This window comes from Manduca sexta, chromosome 9, assembly GCF_014839805.1.
Source record: "Manduca sexta isolate Smith_Timp_Sample1 chromosome 9, JHU_Msex_v1.0, whole genome shotgun sequence".
NCBI lineage: Eukaryota > Metazoa > Arthropoda > Insecta > Lepidoptera > Sphingidae > Manduca > Manduca sexta.
The window spans coordinates 12,629,438-12,643,653 of record NC_051123.1 but is presented as its reverse complement, the minus strand read 5'-3'; the positions used below and the strand labels follow the sequence as shown (position 1 = coordinate 12,643,653).

General features: G+C 34.3%; 1 protein-coding gene across 1 annotated transcript in view; it reads right to left on the bottom strand.

Moving 5' to 3' along the window:
* LOC115446853 (uncharacterized protein CG3556-like) overlaps positions 1-9,155 on the bottom strand; it is a 95,135-nt gene extending 85,980 nt beyond the window's left edge. Inside the window, exon 1 of the mRNA XM_030173660.2 lies at positions 9,053-9,155. The gene's annotated coding sequence lies outside the window, so the exon portion shown is untranslated. The remainder of the gene's footprint in view (positions 1-9,052) is intronic.
* Positions 9,156-14,216: the final 5,061 nt, after the last annotated feature.

Sequence of the window (14,216 nt, the reverse complement as noted above, 5' to 3'; positions counted from 1 at the left end):
ATTGTATGCAAACAGAATTTTAATATTAAGAAAATTATTGTCTCAAATCGTCAATAACTAAAATAGATAGAAACAAATTGTATTTTTTTTAAATCCATGGACAATCTCTTTTCAAAATAATTTGACGGCTGAATGTCGCCACTTCCTTCGCACTATGGAAAGACGGCTTTAAAAATTCGATAAAAACATTAATGCAAAAGGCTGAGTAACAAACACGTTGAGAATGTTTTCGCATAACACAATAGCTAGGGTTGATGCATTGTGAGTGCTTTCACCTTGAACAATATTTACTTTCATAATATCGTTACGCTTTCATAAAATATTTATCAATACGAATTTGGGACGCGTGTTAACGCAAATATTTGAGACATTTTGTTTACGCGCGTGTTTGTTATTGTATATTTATTTGTTATTATGGAGCGAAACAATAGTTCGCTCCAAAATATGGAACCATGTGGAATGTTGAGTTGATGAAGATGCTTAATATTATTATCTATGGATAATTAAGAATCATTTTGAAGCTTTGTCTTTGCTTTCGAAGAACAAAAAAATAAACATAACAAAAGGATTTTTTATTTTTTTTTATTTACTAATTTTGCTTCAATAATTTCAAACCTTTGATACGTATTAATCGATATTAAATTCCCCGATGGTTGCACGTATCGTTATATAAGGCATACGTTTAATATAATTTAATATATTTAATTTAAAATATTTCCAAGAAACCTAAATGTATTTTTAGATATGTAAATCTCTCACATATTCCTCGAGTTATTTAACTCAGAACCGCTTCGGTTGTAACACCAAATTACAGTAGGTCCGCGGCAGTAAATGCATATCAAGATATAGAAAGAGAATCGGTATTTCGGCGACAAAACATCACAGTTCTTTGAGTGACAGAGACAACGCTCTACAAATCTGAAGCTAACCTATTTGTCTTCCTTATCATCAACCATAACAAGTCCATATTTGATCATTGCCTCGTAAGAAATTCCATAAAAACCTACTGTAACTGATTATCTCTTTCTGATGCCAATTTTCGATATTTACTGTCGAGTACTGTACGTTGTTTCTAATAAATGAAACAATAAACATTACAATCAAATGTACATATAGGAAATTAATATTAAATAATACATCATTCACATGACTGCATTCGAAAATTAGGCACTTAATAATAATAACCGTTATTAATAACGTTATAACAGTTATAACGTTATTAACTGTTTACGAGTAACAATATTGTGGTTACAATACGAGGTCACGCACGAATAACTCAACTATTCATAATGAAATTAGGTACAGTCTTGGGAGACCCTTGGACAATAAAACGCGAACCTTAAGGACTCTGTTACATAACCATTGAGAAATTGGGGGAAACAATGTTACGTCGAAATTGATAACTTAGGATATTAGTAAAGCGTTTGTAGCACAGACATCTTTATATTAATAAGTGAACAAAAAACTTTGTACCCATTTTGATGCACATTGCGCGCATAGAGGAGTATGAAATTGGGTATAGTTAAAGTTAAGGTATAATTAATAGTTATATTATGTGTTATAAATATATGATTCAATGGACGAGTTTGAACCCCACTACTTTATGCAAAAGAGGTCACTGAATAGGATTTGAGTGTTAATAAATAGACGAAAACCATATGACGCTTGTACATATAAAGTGAATAATTTAAGAAATATTTTGATATAGTTGTGACAAAAATAAAACTTTAGACTTAAATTGATTAAACCATAGATTTATTAGTCGATAATAATGGAGAAAATCAATATTTGTGTTGCATTTCCTTTCCACTGTTCAATTTAGTTTGCCCCATTTTATTATAAGTACATGCGGTCAGCCGCAATTTGTGTTAAGTCAATTTGTGGCTTTTAAAGCAATATATTTGCATAATGAACCCATTGATCATTGTTTCCCGAATTCAATAATGTTTTATACATGATAATTTCTGAAATTTTTTGGTCGTCCGAAAAAAATAAATATTGCTTTGAATAACGAGACGAGCTTGCCGTTCGGCTGAGGGTTAGCGATACGACCGGCCATAAACAGTAGAAAGACCATCCTACAACTAGAACTACAAAGTGCCTTATTTCTACCACCCAGTCTTTGTGGGGGCGACTGAGCAGTTATGTTGTGTTCATCGTACCTTACACCCTGACGTTGAGCTGCCCGGTAAACCCCGAGCGACTGCCGAGTCCTGACCACCTATATACATCCTACGTCCGGCATACTAACTAAACGCCACGATGACTATCTTCGACGCATCAGGACTGATATTTACTGTCCTGCTTTTGCACAAAATAAGCCTAAAATACCATTGCTATATAACAAAAAAGCATGCTGATTTCAGCCTACGAGCCACTCGCTTTGTAAAATCATTGATTAATTACAACTGGCGGTCGTCGTCCAGTGGTTGAAATTCGACCGTTGAATTTAATATGTTTATAACACGTATATCTATAATGTTTTTTGTACTCCTTCGTTATGTGAACTTTAAATACGGCAAATTTTACACTACTCAGCCTTGTAATGCGCTTAAAAAGAGTAAAAAGTTTTACTTCACGTATTAATAATATTTAATACTAGCTTTTGCCCGCGGCTCCGCCCGCGTTATAAAGTTTTTCAGGCTAAAGTTTTCCGTTATAAAAGTAGTAGTTTCCCGGTAGCCTATGTTCTTCCCAGGGTCTCAAACTGTCTCCATACCAAATTTCATCTTAATACGTTGGGTAGTTTTTGAGTTTAACACGTTCAGAGAGACAGATTTTTTAAGTGGAACAATCCCGTCATACATCATTGTTGCATAACTTTAACCGTTTACGCAGCGCAGGCAACGGAAGCTCTAAAAACTAATAATTTTCCCCGTTTATGCAACATGTTTCATTACTGCTCCGCTCCTATTGGTCATAGCGTGATGATATATAACCTATAGCACTCCAGGAACAAAGGGCTATCCAACACAAAAAGATTTTTTTAGTTCAAACCGGTAGTTCCTGAGATTAGCCATTACTGCTCCGCTCCTATTGGTCATAGCGTGATGATATATAGCTTATAGCGGTCCACATATAAAGGGCTATCCAACACAAAACGAATTTTTCAGTTGAAACCGGTAGTTCCTGAGATTAGCCATTACTGCTCCGCTCCTATTGGTCATAGCGTGTTGATATATAACTTTGAAAATTCCACAAACAAAAGGACTATTCAACACAAAAATATTTTTTCAGTTCGAATCGGTAGTTCCTGAGATTAGCCATTACTGCTCCGCTCCTATTGGGTATAGCGTGATGATATATAGCCTATAGCACTCCACGAACAAAGGGCTATCCAACGCAAAAAGATTTTTTCTGTTTGGACCCGTAGTTCCTGAGATTAGCCATTACTGCTCCGCTCCTATTGGGTATAGCGTGATGATATATAGCCTATAGCACTCCACGAACAAAGGACTATCCAACGCAAAAAGAATTTTTCGGTTTGGACCGGTAGTTCCTGAGATTAGCGCGTTCAAACAAACAAACAAACAAACAAACAAACTCTTCAGCTTTATATAATAGTATATAGAGTATATATAGATTAATGTATACATTATACCCGCAATTTAACTTTACTTACTGACTAGTCAGTTCCGAAGCGTCGCTGCGTTACTAGGGTGACATAAGGCGCAGAGGGCGAGCAACTTCAGACCGTCTAAGTTTAATTGCGTGTATTGTTACACTCCCATTGGTCAAGAGGCTTGGCGAGACTCAGCGATAATATTTCTAAAGCTAAGTTAGACTAGCAAGTTCTCCTACCAATAATTGCGCAAGAATTTCAAAATGTGTTACTAGTAACAATATTTCAATAATTCTATACACGTGAGATTCGGTGCAAGTCCTGCAAGCCTCAAAATTTGCAGAAGTCAGTTTGCTATGAGTATTTATGATAAAAATCGCTTGCGGAAGATAATTTAATCTGCCATGAAATAGCAAAACACCGATGTAAAAAACTTCATCTTATCTTTTCCATATCATGATAGGCACTTTTTTAATGCGTATATTAGCATATTTTCTGTAAATATCTCATTTTTGTATTAATATTTAAGGACGCTGTAACATCTTGTCAAACTGACATTTCAAATAAGACAGCGATTTATAACCAATTGGTAATAACTTTTGGAGCACAAATTTGGTCCTGATGTACCGTCTAATACTTTACTGTTTAATTTGATTTAAGCATTTGGTACCGTATCGTTTGTTAGAAGTAAACACACACTGCTGTACTGATTTAGTTAGAACTATGCGCATAGATAGGCCATAAACTTGGCTTGGCATATGCTCCTTTTGGTACAGAAGATCTTTCCCTCAGGTGGAGATGCTAGCAAAATATTACGTAGGTAGAGACAAAATAACAGAATATTCTCGAATTAGTAAGATATCAGTTGTATCGAACATACATTACTTCATACGGGATCTAGAAATTCGCAGCGAGAACCTTGTGTGTAAATCACCTTGTTTTATGTTTATCTTGTGGATAGAAAAATTCTTTACGTTGATCCGAGGAATATGTACGCTAGTATTTTTGCCTTATCCGATATTATTTTTGAGCTATTTTTGAACGCAATCAGATAGATTGGTTAGTGTATGAAAAAGGTATAGGAGTTAAGGTATCTTTTCGTAAGAGAAAATCTAGAAATCTCATATTAACTAAAAGTTGTTTATTTATTTTTTTGATTACTTCTTTTGTTCGTTTCTTTGTTTTGGGAACGGTTCTAAATCTTTTTAATATGTAAAAAGATTTTGTTTTACCTTTGCTATTTATAAAAAAAAAATTAATCAAGGTCAATACTAGTTTACTATTGTTTCGAAAATAAACGCTACAAATGTCTATCATTGCGATCATACAGATCTTTGAACAACAAAGCGGTGCATGGCACGGAACCATGCCAATCACTGAGACATTCGATTTAAGACTTATAAAGCCCAGTAATTATAGTAGTTTACAGTATGTCTCTCATGTGAGAGTTCGCCTGGGTAGACACAACCGCGATGTTTATTTCTGTTGTTAATTAACAGTGTGTAGTGTGTGGTTTGAAGGATACTGTAGCCAGTGTAACTACTGGACATAATAAAACTGAACATCTCATGTCTCAGGATGGCGATTTTACTTTTAACCCGACTATTAAGATCGCTCATCGTATAAAGAAATCGGCCAGTTGGCAATGACGAAGATATAGACTTCCATATCTTAATTTATGTAAAACATAATTATTATTAGAACGAATTGCAGTCCGCGTTTATGTAAAGTATTACCAATATGTTGTGTCGAGTTCCCTTTTCCTAAAATTATATGTTTATACTTTTTTATTATCGCTTGCTTTAACGGTGTAGGCAAACATCCTGAGGACACCTGCATACCTGAGAAATTCTTTATAGGCATTTTTAGAGTGTGAAGTCAATAATCCGCATTAGGCCAGCGTGGTGGACTAGCCTAATCCCTCTCAGTAGTAGAGCAGGCCCAGCAGTGAAACTGTATATAATACAGGGCTGATATCATATGTATGAATGTCATTCTTTCGATTGACGCCACTCAAATATAGTTTTATCCTGACATAGTACAGTGTTGTTATAAAGAGTATGTGTGTCCACGACTGCATGCTCTCAAGTGGGCAGTCATTATTTCATTGACGGTAATTTGTTCATTACCAGCGCTTGTACTTCTCAAGTCTTTTACGCCATTCAGACGAATAATTCTTTGTTATATTTTTGCTTTGATTTTTTTATAGTTTTGGTGGCGTAGTTGTTACGGTACGCCTGGGTCGCGGGTTCGATCCCGGGTCAAGCAGTGATATTAGATTTTTTTATATATATCAGCCCGGAGTCTGGAATTTTTGCCCCATGTGGCGATATCGTCGCCCTTCACATTATGGGACGGAATCTCGGCTGATAGTGATTGCACCAGTTGCGCCTCTGCCTACCTTTTCAGGATAAAAGGCGTTAGCATGTGTGTATTTTTTAAATATATTCTGGATGGTCATAACAAAAGTAATTATCTATTTTCTTTTTTGTTTTCGAACTTTTCTGCAATGATTATTTTCGTTCATTATTAACCTTAATTATATTTTATCCGTCATTACTATTTATATAATTCTCGTACTTCTAGCTTCTAACATGAACCAACCCTCATTATCGCTCGTACGTTCTACTAATTGGACATTATAGAAAAAAACTATTTCATTTGAAAAATAAACAGTCAAGGCACATCAATTAAAACATAACGGTATTAATTGCATGTGTACTTAGTAATTAAGGGTTTATGCAAACACACCAATGTTTCTTTGTAATTGATTGGGGTTTAAAAAAAAATATGTCTCTTTATGTTACTAATTAGCAACACTAGCTGTGCCCGCGGCTTCGCCCGCGTGTAAATCAGTGTGTCTCAGAGTTTTTCCCGTGTAAATCCCGACCCACAAGATTTTTTGCAACCACGCGACCTCTTCAACAGTACCCGTTATATTTCAGTCAATTTACATAAAACCGTTATGTACTATTAACCTAAATATTTCGCAATAATTGCACTATCTTTTAGTAAAAACCTTATAAAAATACTTTCAGTAGATTTTGAGAAAATCGATCTCATACAGACAGACAGCTTTTGAGGACTGTGTTTTATCTATACCTATACTATTATTTAAAGCTGAAGAGTTTGTTTGTTTCAACACTATAATCTCAGGAATTATAGGTTCGAATAGAATATTTTAGTGTTAGAAAATTCATTTATCAAGGAAGGCTATAGGGTATTTCATGATATATATAGATATGGAATAAAATTTAATAAATAACGCATACATTTTCACACATAGATAAGTACAGTCGCACTTAAAACTAAATGAAGTTAGAAATAATTGCTAGAGCAAACATATTAATGAGCATGTGACCCATATCTCGGCTTGACATCGCTACCCAGCATCCTATTTAGCCGGCAACTACAAACAGGCTGACATATCGGCTCATGTTATCTTTAGGTAAACCTAATTTACCCACAGCGGGTCGGTTCCGACGTTCAAACAGATTATAAAAGGTTTACTGTAAGCAATGTAAATATTGTTTTAGTTTCTACGCTTTGTTTAATTAATTAAATGGTTTTTAGTTGGCTGTATGTATTTGCTTCCTTTGGGTTAAGTTTTTTAATTAAAAAGACAGTTTTTGATTGATTATAATAAGTACATTATAAGAAAAAGTAAGCCCGCAGTTTCTTTCTGTCTTTCTTTTTCGGGTAGTCATCACTTAGGTAGCTAGTGAAAGACTGGTAGGTTAGCTAGGCTAGGGCTATGTCTTCACCGGTGAGGATCGCGACGCGTTATCCTTTTATTTCCCACTTTTTGTCCACCCGAACAATACTTTGTTATACCTTATGCTGTGTATTTCTTATAAACGTTATCCCTAATTTAAAATGTCCGTAGTTATATGAGTAATCTTAAATATTATTTAGAAATAATATTTATTATTCTTATAAATTGTTTTGACGTATCATAAGTGCAACTTTGTTCACCTACGTGATAAATAAAGTATTTTACTTTATTATTATTATTTATTAAAATACAGTTTAAGTGAACAGAAAACGTTCGCTCCATTCTCAAATTATTACGTAAAACATGTATTTTGCTAGAAACCTCGTGTTTTATTAAGCATGAGGCTTCCCTGCATAAGATTGATAAGACATCGATTTACGGTTTGAAGAGAAAGGTTAAATATAGAGCAAATTTTGCTTGCGGTAACTTCATTCGTGCCCTGAAGTTTATCGGTTATCCTTCGGGAACTACATTTTTCAGCAGAAAGTAATTTATGTGTTAATCCAGAGTATCTATCAAATTCTGCTCAAATCCTTTGTGTATAGACGTATCCATAACAAAGGAGTGACATGATTTATTCAAAACAATATTCGGACTGAATTTTCCTTAAGAATGGCCTCGATTTTTGCATATATTACTTAAAGCAAATATAATTATTATGTTATTATTTAGAATTTTCTTGGTCAAGAGTTTTTACAAGCTACTATATAATATTAAACTGGAATTTGTATTAATTTAATTGATTTTATATATTTGCAATATATTGCTTAAATACATTTTAGTATCTTCATCGATTCTCTTTTTAACTGACTTAAAAAAAGAATCGAACTAGCAATTTTAATTAGGCACCACCATTCACATATACCTGTTATGTAAATTTTTTTTTGGTTTTTAGTGGTTTTTGAAGATTGTTGTCAAAATTATTTTTATTTGAAATATTTTTTTGTCTATACTGTATCATTGAAAATATTATTTTTATATAATAATATTGTACAATAATTCCGTGAAATAAATTTAATTTTCTTTTTCATTAGCCAAGCTCGTACGTTATGTAGTACTTGACGCTTTTTTGATAACTTAAGTCTAATTACTTACTGTTACTAACAGCAACATAACAGTTAATCTTTTATAAAGATATATGAACTTTTTATGTAGCTACACTACGAATGAGTTCTGCGCGCGAATGTACTTCAGTCGGAACAAAAGCTTTTAAAATAAATTCACCTCATTTCAGAGCTTAATGGCATTAAAATTCACCTAAATATGTCTTGTTGTTCTGAAAATATTTCATGAAACGGGAAAATGTTACATTTACACACGAAACGTCATGTTTGAAGAATACCTCACGAATTCTTACATAAATTTTCAAAAGAAAAGGGCTCACAGATTCGGAAGGATGAACTCGTCATCTTTCAACGTCAAAGTACGCGAAACAAACGACGCGTAATCCCAAAGAAACGATAAAATAATCCCTGATCCTTTGAGGAAAATATCGGACCCCGGCGCCCGCAATATACAACTTTCTTTCGCCAACGGCTTTAAATATACCCAAACGCCTTTTAAAATGTACCGCCTAAACTTCAACTTTTTTAATAAGCCCACCCAAAGGACGTACCGGCCAGGACTAACACGCAAACTTCATCCATAAAATTAACTGGCCGAAATTCAATGCCGGTGATACGGTTTGATAAAAATGAATAAATCATGACACTTACCCAATTGGCGGCGGGATTTTAAATTTCGAATTGAGAACACTAAATTTTTAATTTGGCAGAACTTCGAGGCGGAGCGAGGCGCGCGCGACGCGTCCACACGACACGGCGGCACGGCGGAGACTAGAATGAATTTAAGGGTTGGGCGAGTCAACCCCTCCTGCAACAGCCCGCCGATTGCATTTGCTCTGTTTTGCGCCAATAAAGACTTATTCGAATTTTAGATATGGCCAATTATCTCGTGATTTCTGGACGTTACGCAAGAGTAACGGTTCTTTCGAGTTAATTAAGTGGAGTTGTGAAGAATCGTGGCGGAGTTTTGATAGTAGCTCCTTTGCGGGATAAAGTTCATACCCTTGCGTATTTCACGAGTTCTTAAACTTGAGTGTTTCAAAGAAAACCACTAGAGCTTGCTAAATATCCGTAATGGATGTTGGAAACTTGAGAAATTCTGAAACTAATTCCATTCTACATTTTATAAAAATCACTTAATGTAACTAATATTTTAGAATACCTAAGTTTAATAGTCAATATAAAAATATATTTTCCGAAATTGATTGTACAACCTTCATAATTCGGACAAAGGACTCGTGAACGACATAGGACGGAAATTGAATTCCAAAATATGATTGGACCTACAAATATAGAATTCAATAAAGAAAAAAAGATATAGAAATATACCAGCTATAGATCCGTAGAATCAGATTTCTTGGACTATATCGTAAAACACAGCAAGGCGTAGTCTATTGATAACTTAGAGATTTTTTTTTATAATCTATTAATATGGATACAACATTCGACGCTGTCTTCAGTAATTTTTTTTGCTTTGAATGACGAGACGTGCTTGCCTTTCGCTTGATGGTACGCGATACGACCGCCTATAAATAACACTAAATCTATGATTATTTACTGTAAGTCCTGAAAACATTTTCCATTATACTCGGTGTGTACTGTGTATTAAAATCCTCTCGAAACTTCTCATTATTTTAAGCATAGCTTTTGCCCGCGGCTTCGTTGGCGTGATTTTTTTTCCGAGATAAATATTTTCCTAGATAAAAAGTCTATAGCACTCGAGAATAATATAGCTTCCTATTAGTGAAAGAATTTTCGAAGTCGATTCAGTAGTTCCAAAGATTAGCCCCTACAAATCTATAAACTCTCTCTTTACAATATTAGTAGATTAAGATAGTTAAATGCTGGTTCATTCCAAAGCTTCAGGGTCTTGCCGGTTTGTTTACCGAAGTTTGTAACATACAGTCATGACGGGACGACTAAGGGCCGGCGCCTATGTGGTAGAGCACAGCGCAGATAATTGTTTACTGTCAAACTATTACCGATATTGGCTGCCTTAAAATAATATTAAAAATCAATTGACAGTAAAAAATTCTCTGCGCTGTGCTCTACCGAACATGCGCCGGCGCTAAGCTGTCTGCGTGTTAGTAATTCTTACAACTCTCTTTATACAACACTGCACTGTTCTCCTCATCTTGAGACTTAATCTTAATCTATTAAGTCTTAATCTATTAAGTCTTAATCTATTAAGACTTAATCTATTAAGTCTCACAATGTCCAATAATTATTGTTAGGTTGGTTTCGCCGGTCTTACGGACATCTTGACGGAATGCCTCTGCATCACACCTTCTCCACTACTAGATCTAAATAATATATCATTAAATTCAATGGGCATTTCAATAAAAAAATACATTTATTTTTACAATTTTTCTCATCAAGGGGTCAGGGTAAGTGGATTAGTTAGCTAATTATTTGTATGCTTAAACCAGGCTGTATCCAATTAAAAACTTTAATAAGTTACTTGCCACACTCAATTTCATAATTAGAAAAAATAAAATTAATTTATTTGTCGGAATCAGATTGGTGCTTTTTTAATTCTATTTCTGCGTATTTTATAGGCTTGTGATCTATAATGTAAATGACCTCTATATCATTAAACGTAAGGACAAAAATAGATTGTTCGAAGATTTTTTTTTTATCGTAACCTTTTTTGTTGCTGCCTAACTAGCTTTTGCTCGTGTGAAATATTTCTCCGGTATGAAAATCCCGATTTATATTTTCCCGGTATAAATAGCTTATATCACTCAAGACTAGTGTAGCTTCCTATTAGTGAAAAAAACATCAAAATCGGTTTAGTAATTTCTGAGATAAACGCATTCAAACAAACAAAATCTTCAGCTTCATATATTAGTACGAATACCAGCTTTTAAATATTTGAAACAAACATCTAAAGTAGATGCACCCACGTTGTATACAACTTGCTCGTTACTGTTCACGATGACATTATACGACATGAGTTTGAAATATCCCAAGAGAAATCTTGCTCAAAACTCCCACTCGAGAACACACCATTTATAAACAAAGAGAACAAAGTAATTTATTTCAAATATTAATAACGTTAGTATTAATAAATTATATTTATTAATAGCTAAAATACGTAACATATGTAAATGCTGATGATAGGTTATGGTTTTTTTTTGGCGTCTGCCATGGTTACCACCGAGGGTTCCTTGCTAATGGTGTACAGGCGATCCCCCGGCTTAGCAACCATGGCATTCCCTAGATATGGGGTAATGAAAGGTTATGGTTTATATCCGCCTTGATAGAGTCCACCGTATACAAGGTGTTAAAACCCGCCATAGTAACTCACGTAAGTGCGTTTCGTTCCGAGATCAGCCTGCGTATATCCGGTTCCGACAAGCCGGCATAATTGTGCCAACTGCCGAGGGATAATCATCTATTAGACCCCACACCACTTACCATCAGGTGCAATCGAGTCAGTTTGCCGTACCATAAAAAACATAAAGCCTTATTATAATTGTTTAAAGCGTTGAAATTAAACTAATTTTCGGATTCTATCGCGGTAATTAGAGTTTTATTTTCTCCCGACGTTTCGAAGACTTTGCATCCTTCATGGTCACGGGGGGGACTGAGGTGTTGTTCATCCGTAAAGTCAAAGTTACAATATCTACCTACATTTTACAATTATACAACTTTTTAAAATTTTTAGCTTTTGGTGGTCCGATCTACGCAGAATGAGCTCACAGTGTCTTGAAGTCTGGCAGCCGGTCTGCTGCCGGCTGCCAGACTTCAAGACGACTTCTTCGAAACGTCGGGAGAAAATAAAACACTAATTACCACGATAGAATCCGAAAATTAGAAGAAGAGAAAACATAAGAAATCATTATGTTTAAAGCGTGTCAAAACCCTCTCGAAGACAGTAAAGTCCAGAACATCAAATTAATTGAACAAACTTTTCGATGAAGAATGTTTGCGGCTCCGATCTAAGCAAAACCTACAAAACAAATTGGATTTTGTTCTGTATTCTGTGTATTTTTTATTCGTTAAACTTCGTAGGAATTCGCGAGATATTTTGATGAACATTGTTTTAACTTTTGGCTGTACACTGTTATGAACACAAATTAAAGATCTACATCAGAACGTCAGCGGCAATAACCGAATGAATATTTAAAATCGTATCTTTAATGTATGTAATTTGAAGGTTAAGTATTAGAATATTCAAGGATTGTGATTGTTAAGATTGTTAACCCAAATAAATCTTTAAGTACATCTAGTGAATGTTACTGCCCTGGATTCAAGTATAAAATATCATCTACTTCTCTTTATTAACCGACTTCGAAAAAAGAGGGAGGTTCTCAATTCAACATGCATTTTCTTTACAATGTTTATTAACTCAAACCTCCGTCATTTATTAACTGATTTAGTTTTTTTTTATTTGAAAGAATATACTTACAGATTTGTCCTATAGATATTTTCAAAATCGGTTAAGAAGTTTGGTTTTGAAACTAAAGTAACTGTAATTCAACGTTTAAGTAAACAAAACTGAAATTTTCGCTTTCCACAATTTTTTCAGTTGTGTTTTTACGTTGGGTTTGGTTGAATCTACTTCTTACGCTAATTAAACACGAACTCCTAAATTGGTAACCAGTATAAAGATCATGTTAAATTATTTTTAGTTGTTTAATGGTTTTTGAAGGCGGTTTAATATGGTAAAAAAAATTGTATTTCAATCAATAAATAAAATAAAATACTTTATTTATCACATAGGCGAACAAAGTTGCACTTATGATACGTCAAAACAAAGAATAAGAATAATTATTATTTCTAAACAACTATTAAATGATTTGCTTCTACACCTACCAGCATGTTAGGGCTCGACAAATAAATGTTTTTAGTAATGTTTAGTAATTAACAATAAATAGAAATGTACGTATTATAAACCGAGAGGTCACGCTCGTCATAGTCATTCAAATAGAATGAGAAAAACCGGACAAATGCGAGTTGGACTCGCGCACCGAGAGTTCCTTACAAACTTGTAGATAACGTATCTAAGTATATAATATGTAAGTTCAAAATTGAGGTACATACACATACATGCAGTATCACGCCTCTCTCCCTTAGGGATAGGCAGAGACTATGGATTGCCACTTTGCATGATCCTGGCAAACTTCACGCGCTTCCTCCACCTTCGTCAATATTTTCATACATTCCCGCCGGTTCAGGATACTTTTGACGAAGCCTTTATTAAGAATATCAGATACATGACATTCGAAGGTTAGGTGCCGTTGACCACTATTAGCTCCATCCACATTCGCCTTATATGTCCTCTTTTGAGGTACGGAACCTTAAAAATAAAAAAAACATCCCTTAATACACAATAATGATGACTTTGAAACTGAGTCGTTAGGCGCCTGTCAATTTAATATGACTGCGTTATATTAAACTATATAATATTCTTATTTCTCAGCATCAATTGAGAAACCAACAACAGCTATAAATTATCCCCCAAGGAACAAAAGAACTAGAAATTCAAATACAGAACTGTTGTAAAAGTTTTTAAATCGCTACATTAAAAAGAATATGGCCGAACTATATAAAAATACAATAGTGCCAACATAAAGAAAAACTTCTCTAATAATACTGGCAACTACAAAATAAAAAAGTTTTGTTGGTTAGAACTAAGTACATTAAGTTGAAACTTATTATTATATACCTAAGTTCTATACTCGTTTGATAACTCTTAATGTCTTAACCCTGAACCTGTAACTTTATTAATCAAAGTTAACTAATACAAATTTAATGTAAGCGCCATGGTGCGGGTCTCTTTAGGGTCTGACGGATATTAGAGACCTCC